Source organism: Aphidius gifuensis, linkage group LG1 (assembly GCF_014905175.1).
Source record: "Aphidius gifuensis isolate YNYX2018 linkage group LG1, ASM1490517v1, whole genome shotgun sequence".
In the NCBI taxonomy this organism is placed as follows: domain Eukaryota; kingdom Metazoa; phylum Arthropoda; class Insecta; order Hymenoptera; family Braconidae; genus Aphidius; species Aphidius gifuensis.
The window spans coordinates 30,220,331-30,234,434 of record NC_057788.1 but is presented as its reverse complement, the minus strand read 5'-3'; the positions used below and the strand labels follow the sequence as shown (position 1 = coordinate 30,234,434).

The window sequence follows — 14,104 nt, the reverse complement described above, 5'->3', positions numbered from 1 at the left end:
GGTATATTACGATTTAAGTCTGTATGTTGCTATAGATGTCGGCTTCGATGTACCGGTTATCTCGAATACGAGCTGTGCACGTTCACATTGCACTATAACTTAAAGTTACTCCTCCCAAACCACCCACACACATACACCCAATATTTGAGTATATAAAATTCGAATCAAATTCAATTTTTATATTTGCTATATTTGCAATTTATTTTATTATTTATAGTATTTATTTATTCCCTTTTTATCAACAAATAATAAATCTAAAATTTTTTGAGATTAATATCACGAAAGAGTCAGCATTTTGCATTACCTGTTGCAAAAAAAAATTAGCTGAAAATGTTGGTTTTTAAATGTGGGATCTAATTATCAATTTGTAATTTTTTTATTTATTTTTTTTTTTGAAGTGAAATGTAGGAAATCAGTGCGTAATGGCACTTATCGTCTGACTGGTGGTAAAAAAAATTGTAAAAAATTCATTTTTACATTTACAAGTAGACTTTTTTGTTGTCTAAATTTTTTATTTTCTTGGCAAATGGTTAGTTTGAATGTTGACTAATTGTGTGTGAAATTTTATAATTGACATTGAGGGGAAAAATAATGAAGATTACTTTTAAAATTTTTCAATGATTATGTTTTATATACAATTATTATTATTTTATTACAAACACTTGACCCAAACTCTTTCTCGTTCTGTGGCTATACCAAAGTAAATGCAATTATTTCAAATACCAAACTCAGAGAGTCAACATAATTGAGTTAACGAACAAGTACTGCGGTCAACAACTAAAACGCCCCAGCAAACAGCTGACTTTGTTGATCACGTTTTATCAAACTTACTTATTTAATATATTTTTTTTTTTTAATTTAAAAACTCGAAACAAATCGTAAATACAATAAACGTCATAAATATAATAATTATAATTTGTTGTAAAATAATTTATGACATTAAAACTTTTTCTCAAAATAATACAAAAAAAAAACCTCAATTTCTAAAAAAAAAATCTTAATTTACAAAAAAAAATACTCAGGTTAAAAAAAAAAATACCTTTTTTTTTATCTTTCGATATACTCAATAATTATCCTCAAAAAAAAAAAAATGGAAAAAAATATATATAAACCTCTTTTTTTTGCAAATAAACAAGACAAGTTTTCGTATATATATATTTTCGTATCTTCGATATGGCAGGTGCTCTCCTGTTTGCATACCTGGGGCAAGGTCGTCTAAAAATAATAATTATGTCGACTAGTGTGTCGTCAAATAATTACCACTTATATATATTAAAAAAAAGCTGTTTCATTTTTTTTTACAACTTAAATCAATTAAAGCACACAGCATTGAGTATAAAACAAAATAAAATTATAATTTTTTTTTTTCATTCAATAATTAATAATAGTAAAAATAATTGCACGCGTTAAATAAACACCTTTAAATTTGACAATTGTTTTTTCATAAGATAAACACAATATAAAAATAATGATTAATAAAAATTTAAATAACAAAAAATCGCGTCGTAGAAAATTATCAAAAATAAAACTTGAAAAAGTTATAAAATTTAACTAATGAATTTTATTAAAAATATCCATTTTATTTTGCATGATTAATTTCAAATTAATTAATAATTAGGTCCTCATTTACGAAGCTATTAATTTTTTTAATTTTATAATATTATTTTTTTATCTAACAAGATAACCGATACACAAAATCTTTACAAATATAAATTTTATTTAGTCAAAAATAAAATCAACTTTTCTATCAACGCTTTTATTGAATAAAAAAAATAATTAAATAGTTGATAAAATAAATAAATATTATTAACAATATTTACTAGTTTATTTTAAATAAAAAAAAAAAAAAAAATCATTAGTAATATATCAATTTAAACAATGAATATTATTTTCTCATATAATTAATAAATGAGTCAAGCGAGAATTGAGTATAACAAAAAATTATTCTCTTGTGTTTAGATCTTTCTCTTGTTATTAAAAAAAATAAATAATAAAAAATAATCAAATGGGTGTGTATATATTTTATATAAAAGCGAGTTAGAGAATAAAAAAAAAAAACGGTGATATCGCAAACGAGCCACTGAATATAACGATAACGAGAAAGAGGCATAAATCTGTGACCATATATATGATGATGATGTACATTTGCGTTGTACCCTTTTTATTTATTTTTATTCATATTTTTTTCTAGCAATTTTAAATGTTTAAATGGATGTGTGTTGGTTGAATCATCCATGTACGCACATTGTGAAAAAATTGTAAATATTTTTTTTATACTGTCTATCCTCTTCACTCAATTTTTATACTGTTGTTATTTCACAAACTTCGTATCTATATATAAAATTTATACATACATATATTACGTATAATGTTTAGCATGTATATGTGTGTGTACATATATATACATTACCTCGTATAGAAACCCTCGGTATCACGATTTACAAAAGTATCTTTTCAGCAGAAAGTATCGCTGATAACGGCAAGCGCACGCGGATGTATCCGGTTTATTTACCTTTATCATTTTTTTTTTTTTTTGTTTAAATTTTTATTTGTTTGTTTTTAATTTTATTTAGTTGTTGTTTTTATTTTTACCGATTTTTTTAACGTTGGGGTTTTAAATTTTTATTCAGTTAAAGATTGAACTGTAAATGTGAATATATAACTCTTGTATCACGGTATTGTGGCTTATTTTATTGTTGTTGTTGTTTTTGTTGTTGTTGTAATAATTTTACTTGAAGTAAATTTTAAACTCTGATGAAACTTTAGTCGATATTGTAACAAGTTTATAAATGATATTGTAACAACGTTTACAGAGCGTATTTTTATTTGACAAAAATTTCAATTTGTCTGGAAAAATAATTATATTTTTTGAATAAACATTTGAGTTTTTTTTTATTTTTTTCATATTTTTCAAAGTTAAAACAACAAAATAATAATTATATTTTAAAAGCTCATCTGAAATTTTAAATTATCAAGTAATTTTCTTATTTTTTTTCAATTATTTTTAATTATAAAAAAAAAAAATTTCATTTAATATTATAAAAATTTTCCTCATACTGTTTTTAAATTTAATTATTGTCTTGATGAATTTTTTTTTTTTTTTTTTACTTTGTTTTGTTGAATTTTAATATCAATTTTTCATATCGAAATATTTTTTTATTATTATTTTAATTTTTATTTATCGATATAATATTATTCTTTGTCTTGAAGCAAACGCAAAATCACATTGGTAACCGGATCTTCCACTGTTCAAAGATTTATCTAGCTCGTTACGATCATGGGGCGCCAGGTCAAGTGTACTCCTGGGGCAAATATATATAGCTGCTTATTTCTTATGAATCAAAAACAATTTCCTGAGCTTTTCTATAACTGTCACAAATATATATAAAACCAACTGTCTTTACGATCTACTGCGCACACTCTCTTTCTTCTCTTCTTCTTCTGCACCTCTATACTCAATTACAATTTATTTTTTTATATATATATTTATTTACTTTTTACAACTTCAAGTTATATTATAAAAAAAAAATAAAAAAAAGTAACATTTTTTGCCCCCCAAGTTAAGGGTTATGAAAGAAGAGACAGCGAGAACAACTTGACGTTTTTTTTATTCATTTTTTTTTATATTTTTTTGAAGTAAAGTTGACTAGAGGGGATCTTGTTGAAACCCGTCTTTCAAGCTTACCAACTGTCGTGTACTCATCTCTCACGTAAAAGAGTCTCCAATCTACCCATATAACTTTAGCAACAATCTTCTTCTCTTCTCGTCCACTTGCAATATTACATTTTTGCGTCCACTCAGCCAAGATAATATATAGTCAACATATACATTAACAATTTACATGTATGTTTGAATATATTCTCTTTGGTAGATGCATATACTGAAAATTGATGCAACCATGTTTGCTCTTTGTTACATTCCATTTTTAAGTGGTCTACAGTCGCCTTATGTTGCATCAAGTGTCCAGTTTCATTCACCAAAAAATTTAAACTCAAAAAATTATCATTCAACTGAAAAATTTTTCCTCTACAATACAATAAATCATTGAATTTAAATTTTGCCAGTTTTATAGATAAATATTTTATCAATTTGACTTATTAAAAATTGAGTTTAAAAAATATAAACAAATAAAAATTAATTGAGTTATTTTTTAGACAAATTTTATCTCCTTATTGCTTAAATATTAAAAAAATAATTTCATGAAATTTTTCAATTATTAATGAGCTATTAAAAAATAAAACAAGTGGCTTAAAATTTTTTTTTTTTCGATCTATTATCACTTGTTTAATTGTAAAATAATTTTTCGACTTTTTTTGTATTATTATTTTTTCATCGAGTTGAATTTGAGTAAAGTATTTGAGTTAAATCCGTGGGAATAATTTTTCAAAATATAATTTTCAATGATTTTTAAAATGAGAAAAAAAAATTATATATAGATATAATAGTTCATCTTTGATGGTGTAGTAACAAATGTCGTTTCATGGATAAACGTTTTTCACGCTTGGTTGAAATATATCCTGGAAAGTAAATTTATTATTGTATTCTTTCGGGGTCATCTTTATTTTACTTGTTTGTACATAGCCTTACGGTGATATTGTTTAAAAAAAGAAAAAAAATTGTGATTGTTCTGCATTTTGGCGTGACGGTTCTTGATTTACAAGGAAATCTTGTTTACTAAATTTTTTAGAATTTTATAACAAACATAAAAAAATTGACAGATGAAATTGATATTCTGTAACTATTATTTAATCCATTGAATATTTACGAGGCTTTACTATATTATCATTGTTAAATTTAATCGAAAAAAAATTGTAAAAATATCAAATTTAATGGTTTTGTTTTTTTTTTCAACTTTTGTTTCAAACTTGCATGATTAAAGAAAAATATTAAATCTCATTTATTTTTAAATAATAAAAATAAAATTTTCAGAAAATTTGAATTATTAAATTTCCATTTTCAAAGTCAAAAATTTACATGATAATCTGCAAAATATTTAAAGACAATTTGAATTTTTAATAGTTACAAAAACCTTTTGAAAATCCGAATTTCAGTTATTATTGAAAATTTAAATTAGCATAATTTATTTATCATTATAGTTAAAAGTTTTTGTGGATTATTATTTAAAGAAAAAAAAATGAACAATTGAGATTATTTATTTGGTTATTTCAAATTATTCAAATCAATTTATATGATTTTTCGTTTATAAATTGACTTAAAAGTTAAAATATAAAAATGTACATATTAATTTTGCATTTTTGACTCTCAAATAAGGTTCATAAACTTGTTTGGTAAATTTTTTGCATTACCTAAGGCACAGATTTCCCACCAGATAACACACACTCAAGTGATGAACCGTGTGAAATTTTATTCGCGTAACGGGCATCATCCTCAGGCTATCTCAACAAAAGTAAACTTGAACTAAAAAAAAAATTAATATTTGATTTTTTTTAAAGAATATATAAACTATGCTCATCAAAGCGTTGTAAATATGATAAATGCTTACCTACTTATGCTAAAGAGCCTGATTTTTATCACAAATATATTTTTTATTTTTTTTTATCACGAACAAAAATAATAAAATTCACTGATTTTATTTAAGAACAAATTGGTTTTTGTTGCTTGACCAAAAAATAAAAATACACAAAGATACGTACAACGTCAAAGGAAATTTTTTAATATATTATTTTACATTTACGTCATAGACCAATAAAAGTTCTATCAAATCAAATACCACTAACGAAAATGAACTCTATTATAAACCTCAAAGAGCTTGACAACATATTCAACCTTTTTTCTCATCTCTGTTTTTTTTTTTTTAATACTGTTTTTCATTCATTTAATTACAAATTTTCCATTTCAACTTTTTTACATATCAAAATATATATTTATTTATTTTATTTTTGTTAATAACAATTTTAGATTTATTTTTGTCTTTTTTTTCTTTTGTGGCTTGACGTTGTTTTAATTAATAAATAGTAACGAGTAACTTTACTCGAAAAAAATAATTAATATATTTTTATTAAATTTGAATAATAATTTTTAATTGGGTCAAATATGTCACGTTTTATATTTTTTATTTTAATTATTTTATATATTTCAAAAATTCATAGAATTTATATCTCATTATATTTTTGCATTGTTAAAAACTTGTTACTTTTTTTTTTGAATAATTTATATCAAGTGCATTATTTATTTTTTCAAAAAAAAATGAATAAATATTTTGAAATTTTTAATGATAAAATTTAATTTGATGATTGAAAAATAAAATTAAAAATCATGATTATATAAAATGTAAAAATATATAGAAAAAAAATAAGGGTAAAAATTGATTGACCATGTTGAAATTGTGACAGGGGTAAATGTAGTTGATAATGTGTGTCACGGTGTGTAAATAGATGAACATGACGAGATCCAATTGCATATATATTTAGTCTGGAGTATCGTGATAGTGAGTATATGTATGTCTGTTGGTCTATAACCAGTTATACTAGCATGCTTTGTAAGCAATGCACGATGTGTAGGTAAATGCCTTTGGCAAAAACGTTAGCACATCGTCATTCAGAAAATTTTATACCCACTACTTAGTTGTGTAGTTTTTTATTTATTTATTCATTATACAGTAATGCAAATTTCATTAAATATATTTGTGTATATTTTATGTGCGCATGTATTAGAAAATTTTGTATGAAAAACCTTATTTATTCTCATGTTGATGTAGCAGTTTTGTGAAGCATCGTGTGTGTATCCTATCAAATGCCATAGTAACGTCACAGGAAGTTACCAGTTGTTATAAGCTAGTGCAAGCTTTGATATCATTTTCGCTAATTGGCTGAAGGCTTATGACTACATATATTTTAGCTTTATTTAACCCCACAATTATGACGATGAAAATGGCCAAAAAGTTTTTCATAAAAGACTTCAAGTTCAAGGAGTTTTGGTGCCCTGAGCTTGATGGAAATTTATTTTATTATTAGAAAGACAATATATTTGTATACTGATTATTTTTTGTTCATTCAGTCATTCCAATGACTAATTACTTACGAATTTTCTGCTTGAAAAAATATTTGCAAACGTGACTTTTTTTACGTTGATTATTTAAACCTTCTACCTTTAAAATCACATACACATAAAATTATAATAATAATTTCTACGAAAAGAAAGCTTTTTTTATAAATAATTTATTCAATTTGAATTTTATTTTTATGAATAGTAATTTTATTCAAAATTTGATTAAAAAAATTATTAATAAAAAAGAAAAAAATTCAAACTAGATCAGTTGAATTTTATTCTATTAAAATCAATAAAATAAAATATTGAAAAATTGTCTGATGAATCGAATGATAACATTAGATATTCAATGTATTTTTTTTTTTCGTATTTTACAATGATAATAGTATTGCATATCTTCACCACCATGTCCAAAAGTTCCGCATCACGCTCGACTCGATCTCCGGAAAATTGGATACGTGATGCGACTTACATTGTAATATTTTTATTTTTTTATTCTTCAGAGCTTTACGAGTGTGATCGTCTGTAAGTGTTGACGCCAAAAGCTAAAAAAAAAAAAAATAAAAAGAAAAATGTATATAAAAAAAATTTGCTTTACCGGCATTCTGTAGATTCTAGATCTTTGTGAAAATTCCGGAAATTCAGACGACAAGTTATTTGCTCAATATGTGAAAATACAATAAAATATATAAAAATAAATAACAAAATTCAAAGACATAAATAAAAAAATCAAAGTCAATAGATTCATTGAAAATTGAATTGAGAATGGGGGAAAAAAAAATAGTAAAATCAATTGAATAATATAATTAACACTTTATTGTTTAAATGTAATTATTTTTTTTATTTGGGCTAGTTGATTTGGTGAATATAGGTTTAACACAAATTGTAAACGATCGAATAGACCAGGTCAGGGATAAAGCAATTCATTTGTGGCTGACAAGGGCTGACGGAATTTCACCTCGGAAGTCCTTTATGTTAGTAAAATATAGTTACATAATTTATTCAACAATTCTAAATTATTTTCTATACCATAACCGCAATGGAATAATCAAAATTTATTCTATTAATTAAAATAAATATTTTTGAATTAAATTATTTCTGTTATTTCAAGCTTGATTTAATTTTTTAAATTGTCATTTTTAAATTTGATATTGTCTGATGAAAAAATAATTTATAATTAAAATAAAAATTCAGATTTTAATTCAAGATGGGTCTCAGACCAAAACGACCTGGGGGGACATGAAGATTCATGAAACAATAAAATGAGAAGAAGAAAAAAATAAGGGGTAATGAAAAATAAAGAATAAAAAGTTTGAAAAAAAAAAATAAAAAGAGGTCATGTATATTTTGTGACATTGAGAAAAACTTGAGACCGGATATACGCGTAATATTGTGGACAGAAAGTCCCGTCAACACTCTGCCACGCGTACAAGAATTAATGAACTAACTAGCAGTGAGAAAAGATAAAAAAAATTTAAAAAATAAAACTAAACGAAACTGGTTACAATGGGGGTGCAAGAGAATCCGAGAAATATATATATCTCTTACCCGTTTATGATGCTAATGTCGTCTCTTTACTTTGCATGACAATTACCCAAACGAGGAAAAGAGGGTTGGTTGGTCGGCTTCATTCCATCTTCTTTTATGAAGAATTAAAAAAAAAAAAAAACAATGTGTAAAATTTCATCGTCACACTTGTGCATTACTTTCTGTGTTTTTTCTTCCTCAAAAAATGCTTTTTTTTTTGTTATTTTTAATCATTTTCTTTTCTTTATTTATTTTTGTTTTTCGTCTACGACTTTTCAATCTTCATCACAGTCTCCAGTTTTTTTTGTACACAACCATCATCCTCTACTTTTGCACTATCTTTTAATATATTGTCGGAATTTTTTATCTCTAATTTACTTTTTTGTTTTTTACTATTTAAAAAATAAATAAACTTTTTTTTTTCTTATTTATTTATTTATTAGAATTGTTTATACTTTGGTGTCTCAGAGTTAAATTGATGAACAAAGTATATCGATCTATATATTTATACACTGATTAAAAAAGTTACAACAACTTTAATCATTTTAATCCTTTTACATCTACAAAATTGCACCATCGAGGGTAATATTTTATCGGTAATTATTGCCTCCTCGTGAAACTTTCACGATGACTTAAACTTTGATAAAGAAAAAATATTTAAAAAAAAAAAAATATAATATATATAAATATAATATCATAAAAAGTTTATGGAAATATCCAAAAGAAAAAAGAAAAAAAAAAAACTGGAACAAAGTATAAAATTCATATTGATATTAATCACAACGCCAGTTAATTTTTATTTTTAAAATATGGGTTAATAATAATAACATTAATAATAAATTAAGTTTGGTAAATTTTTTTTTATTCTTCTTGATCCCACGATCGATTGAGAGTATATAAATTTTTTTTTTAATCAAATATCGATCTACGTTAGCTTCCACTATATTTTTTTTTTTTTGTTAACGTTCATCACGAAGTGATCACAACTTCTTTGTTGCAAGTTTATTGCGTACATGAAAGAGTCTGTATTGATTCAAAAAGATCAAGGAAGAAGAGAATGAGGTCAAAGACTTAATCTCGTACTTGAGATCACAAGAATTTTTTATTTATTTTATATTTTTTTTATATTTATTTATTGAGATACAGATAGACAAGGTGGCTCGTTGTTTTCGATCAATACATTTGTAACTTGTTTTGTTTAATATATAAAGCAATTCACGTAAACATCACAAACAAAAGTTGCGGTGGTATAACTATTATTTTTATTAGAAAACAGTTACGGTCAAGTGATCCAATCGCTTTCACTTCTAATTGAGACAAACTACATATCGATAGACATTCATTCAAATTGTTAATTCACCTTCATTACACATACATAATACACCCCCTTGCACACGCATAAATATATATTCAAAAATTTTGAATATTTTAATTTTCTAAATTTTCATCTATATTTTAATTTATATATTGATTATCATTTTTTTTATTTTAAATTATAATATTTATTAGTGAAATTTATGGACTTTTTTTTTATAATGATAAAATTAATTCACTGTACATATGCACTTTCATTAAACTTTTACAATTTACCAGACAAATAAACAATTCAATTTGAGTCAGTCATAGAAATACTGTGGATTTTAACATATAATTGTTTGCAGGTTTTTTATTATTTTTTTTTTATTTTTTTTGCTATTGTGACTTTAAAACCGTGTTTTAATTGAAACAAAGAAAACTATATGATACAGTACTGTACGTAAAAAAAAGTCTTTTCTTTGTTTTATATATACGAGTGTTGGATTATTTTTTTTTTTCATTTTTAATCTTCTCGACACCTTTTTTAGAAAAATACAAAGTACTTGAATTTATTTTATATATGAATTTTGTTATTTTATTTTTATTTAAGTTGTTTTTTAAATGGCAAATGTCATTCGCCCTTTTATGTGTTAATAAAAATGTCTATCAAAGAGTGAATCTCGACGTTTGTTATTAACTTAATTAAGGTATGTTGATAGTTGTCTGAGTTCACACGTGTCCCACGCGACTACCTCAACAAAGACCTACTTTTTTAAATTCACAATTGTCATTTTAATCTACGCATCCTCATGTGTGTTTATTTATTATTATTATTTTTTTTTTATATATACTTTATTTTAATGGGTTAATAAAAAAATTATTTTTTTTAAATCACAGTTTATTTTGTATTCAATTTGGCAAAGTTTATTGATATAAAAAAATATGAATTGATAAAAAAAAAAATCGACGAAAGTAGCTCACAGTTATGCTGTCAACTACTTGAATTTTTTTTAATTATTAAAAATATTTTTAAAATTTAATTCCCTTGAAATATCAGTTCAATCAAATTGAGTATTTTTTTTTTTTCAACAGTGTTTTATAATTAAAAAAAAAATATCATACCGTCACTTAAATACTGTTAAAATATTAAAATAATTTTTCATTTCAAATTTTAAAAATATTTTTAAACATTTCATTTTAATTTAAAAAAAAAAAAATCATATTCAAATTATTTCACAAGTATCACTTGTGTATGAAAAGTGAAATAAACTGTCTCTTGATTTTCCTGTCACACTTGAAAATTAAATTAAAATATCAAAATAATTTTCCTAATTAAATTTGAATATTAATTAAATTACCTTTTCGGAATATTTATTTGAAAATTAAAATTAAAAAATAAACAGATTGAGTTGAATAAGATAATGATTTATATAGATTTATTGATGATGTAGTGTAATAAATGTTAAATGTCTTATATAGGGTCTTTGATCCCAGTGCACAACGTTCTAGGATTCGTTACGAACGATCGAGTCGTCCGTTCCGTAAGGTCGACCGTAACGACCCAGATTACCCATCAGGATATATACATATATTATATATATATTTGAGAGTATAGATTTGCCTTGAACCTTGTATGTTTGCGTGTCTGTAATATTGAACTTGCTCATGTATTTTGTGCACATCCCTTTTTATTTTATCTCTCTATACATACATTTTTTTTTTATGTCTCTCGAGACATACTCAAGTCCACTGGGGTCAAATGATAAAATAAATATTTTCTCTAGTTTTCATTTCAATATAATATCAAACTCTTCTTTTTTTTAAAACTACCTATACTTTCAATGAACTGCAATTACAAGATCAATATAGAATACAGGTCAATTCGCAAAATAAAAAAATAAAAAAAAAATTTAATGCATATTTTGAAAGAAAATAAAAAAAAAATTATAATGTTTATTATAAAAAATTTATCATAGATAATTTTACAGTGTCGTCACTGTAAATTGCAGTGTCATAAACTAACGACAACATTAATCTTTTTTTTAAAAAAAACTTTTCTCGTTTTACTGGACAAGTTTTGCTTGATTAATAACTTCAGTTATGATGATACTTTTTTTTTCTTAAACTTGTTAAATTTCATAACGCTGTTTTATTCGCTGAATTGTCTTAACCAATTGTTTAATAGAAAAAAAAAAATTATATAAAATAGAAAAGCTCATTTTTCATTATTGAAAATGTATATCAAAATTATTTTTAATTTTAATTTGCCATTGTAATTAATAAAAAAATAAGAAAAATATTTTCTTGGGTTAATTAGAGCAGCTCTAAGTTCAAGGTTAATTTTCATACTTAATTTAATTTTTTTTACCCTTAGGAAACAGTTGATAAAAATTAAATTAAATTAATAATTGCCCTGTTCTAGTATTTTATTATTTTTGTTGAATATTTTTTTTGTATTTTAAAAATCCATTTAAAATTAAACTCAATAAATTATTTATACCTATATCATTTTTGCATTCACATAATCAATATATTTTTATGATAATTATTTTTTGCCCACGTGTGTTTTCATATCAAACCAAGCCCTGTTGATGTTTCCAAGTATCATATTGCGTTGTAAAATATATATATATCTTTGCTTGATGATATAGATACTGCAAACTCAAGTGAATATCAAAGTGAATGCGTTAATCAACAATGTGTCATCTTCGCTTTCCTTTGACATGTATATTGTGCTGATACATGCACAAACATATCGATAGACTTGAACATCAAATATACATACTCACTGAATATATGAAATTATATTTTCTCTTTGTTGTTTTGCATATGTGTGTTTTGATATGTTAACCAATCGACAAATAAAAATAAACAGCCACGCGAATTTTCATGCCCACGTGCTTACATATATTTTCCTCTCTTTAATTTAATTTTTTTTTTTTTTTATATAAGCCTCACCTCTTGTACACGTCTCAAGTATTTCCACCTTTTTTTGTCACGCGTTCTCACGATTTTTCACGTCTTTATTTCTCTTTTAAAAAACATTTTTTTTTTTTTTCTCTTTTTTTTTTATATACTCTCTTGATAAATTAACAAACAACAAATGTCGACCTACCATCACGTTTACTTCAACGACTTGTAGTTACCCCTTTGAGCTACGAAAATTGAGCTGTAAAATTTTGTAATTTTTTTTTTCTTATTTTCATCAACAAACCCTCGGTTGGTTTCGTAATGTAAATTTTTTTTTTTTTCATTATTACACAATCTCAGATGTCAATTAACTTTGGAATTTAAAATTTTCTTTTTTATACGTAATTAATTATAGTTAAATTTATTTAAAAAAATAAATTAATAATTGTTGATTAAATAAAAGAGAAAAAAAAAAATAATTATCAACAACTGGATTACTAAATTACAAATATTTCATAAACTTAATAAATCACTGGTAAATAAAAATAATAATATATAAAATATACTTTACAAAAAAATATTAATATACATAAATGAATAATAAAAAAAATAATTTATTTTTATATTCATTAAAAATATTATGTTACTCTTGGATAAACGTAATGAATATTATTAATTTCATCATATCATATAACTAACAAAATGACCAAATAATATCATAAATTTATTTAAAAACACAATGATAATTAAATTTATAATATATATTACAAGTTTATTTTATTATTAAATGACTCGTATTATGATAAATTTATAAAATTGTATATTGAATAGTTGATTTACTTACTAAACAATGAACAAATGAATAAACGACTGAAACAAACGACCAGGAAAATTCAACAAAATGAACAAACTGTGAAAGACTAGTTGTGATAATTTTCAAGGAACTTTATACCCTTGTCTATTTTCATATATAATACAAAACTTTATACCAAACTTTGGAGAATTTTGTCGAAGAAAAGAATATCTATCGACAGTTAAATTTATAATACAAAGTCGAATAGAAATAATTGCTAAAGTAGTACAACAAATCTTTACTCTGTTATATTTAACAATAAAATTATTCCATCTACTTGTTTGATAATTAATTACATTATAATTTTGATTTCAAAATTTTTAAATAATTGGTAAATAATATTTTTCAAAAATTTAATTTTAAAATGTTTTTAAACTTTTCTTTAATCAATTCATATGAAAATTTAGTTTTACTATTTAAATAGTAATTTAATTATTGAAAAAAATAGTTAACAAATTAATTTTTTAATTATATTTTTAATAGTGGAATATTTGAATTAATATAAAATT

General features: G+C 23.6%; 1 protein-coding gene across 13 annotated transcripts in view; it reads left to right on the top strand.

Moving 5' to 3' along the window:
• The window catches only part of LOC122860330 (FH1/FH2 domain-containing protein 3), an 89,468-nt gene that overhangs the window by 19,126 nt on the left and 56,238 nt on the right, over positions 1–14,104 (top strand). The gene's annotated exons all lie outside the window — the stretch shown is intronic.